The following is a 1,472-nucleotide window of genomic DNA, read 5'->3' as shown; positions in this document are numbered from 1 at the left end:
CGTCCTGGTCCGGGACTCGAACCCGGGACCACCGCCTTTCCGGGGCAGCCGCTCTACCATCTGAGCTAACCAGGCGGCTAGCAGACGGCAGGGCGAAGTCGAATTTGTCGACAACACGAAGCAAAGGCAAGAGTGACGTAGTAGTTCTGCGGTAACCCGCAAGGTGGAGAGAAGTAATGAATAAAGGGAAAATCAGACATCCACCCGAACGTAGCAATTGCTACAAAGGAAACCCATACAGGTTCCTAGAAAGAAAATCCTCATAGGTGAAGAAAAATTCGTCCTGGTCCGGGACTCGAACCCGGGACACGGGTGGATGTACAGTACGCTTCTATGCGGCAAGGAATAATAAAGATCCTTTACATCAATAGAAAACGCATGAAGACCACGGTCAGAATGTGACTTCAAAAAATCAATCACAGTATCTGAGCTCTTAACGAGGAAAGGGTCGCTGACAGGCAGAAGGCCCAACTTTTGTTGTAAAAACACCCCCAACGGCTTTTGCCAAGTATCAATTTCTGACACAATAACCCGTAACGGAACACCGGGTTTATGCGTTTTGGCACTGAAGAAAACTTGTAGATGATCTCGCTTGCTGTTTTCAAAGGCCTTGGTTAATTTTTGCAGATTAAGTCTGTTGCACATGCGCTTTGCCACAGCCTTTACCTTGGCCAGCGACACCTCCCTATGACAGTTAAACGTGGCACTGATGGCTTCTAGAGCCTTGGCGTTAAAGTCTTCAGCAGGTTACACAGCAAAACCGCCTTCTTTATCGGCAGGAATTACACACAGCGAATTGTCCACGAGTGAAGAGGCCACCCGATTCACCGAAATCCTCGCCTTCGGTTGCTTGCACCTTTGTAGTACATCCACACCTTCCGATACGATACGGCATTGTTCCTTCAGGAACAATGCACGATTGTTTCCCGTGGCAGAACGCAGCTCATCCGTGAGATATCTGAAGCGCAGATGATCGCGAAATTGGGTGATGCGTGTGTTAGCTTCCCGTCTCTGGCTCTCACAGAAAAAGAATTATGTTACTTGGACGCGGCATCACATGACACGTAACCATGTTACATGACTTCGCACTTCATTTCCTTGTAAGCGCATGCGCGATCTACGTTGCCTGCCACGTATAAAATGACGCAGTGGCACAATAAACTTAGTTGAAAGTTTGCGCTTGGTGTGTCGTCTTCTTTCACGTCCGTGTCGTTTTTATGTCGCGCAATATCATTTAAGCAAATGCCAATGGTTATTTCGTTCGCCGAATATTGGTTCATTAAAATTTGAGGACTCGAGCTGCGCAATTCGCGTCATGGACATCGTTGACGCGAACGCAATTTCGTAGGTTTGCGGTTTCGCCAAACGTTCAATCATGACCACAAATTGGCCGCTAATGTTGACTAAATATGAAACTTTACATCCTGGGCTTGCTTTCTGCGGCGGCAAGACCCTGACTTCGCGTGGTGTGG

The 1,472-nt window shown here is 48.0% G+C and overlaps 1 non-coding gene across 1 annotated transcript; it reads right to left on the bottom strand.

Moving 5' to 3' along the window:
- TRNAS-GGA (transfer RNA serine (anticodon GGA)) lies at nucleotides 1-75 on the bottom strand. Its single transcript has one exon. It is a non-coding gene; the product is annotated as a tRNA-Ser (tRNA).
- Between the last annotated feature and the right edge of the window lie 1,397 nt (nucleotides 76-1,472).

The sequence above is a fragment of the Dermacentor andersoni genome, chromosome 9 (assembly GCF_023375885.2).
Source record: "Dermacentor andersoni chromosome 9, qqDerAnde1_hic_scaffold, whole genome shotgun sequence".
Classification (NCBI taxonomy): Eukaryota; Metazoa; Arthropoda; class Arachnida; order Ixodida; family Ixodidae; genus Dermacentor; species Dermacentor andersoni.
This window is presented reverse-complemented; position numbering and strand designations above follow the sequence as displayed.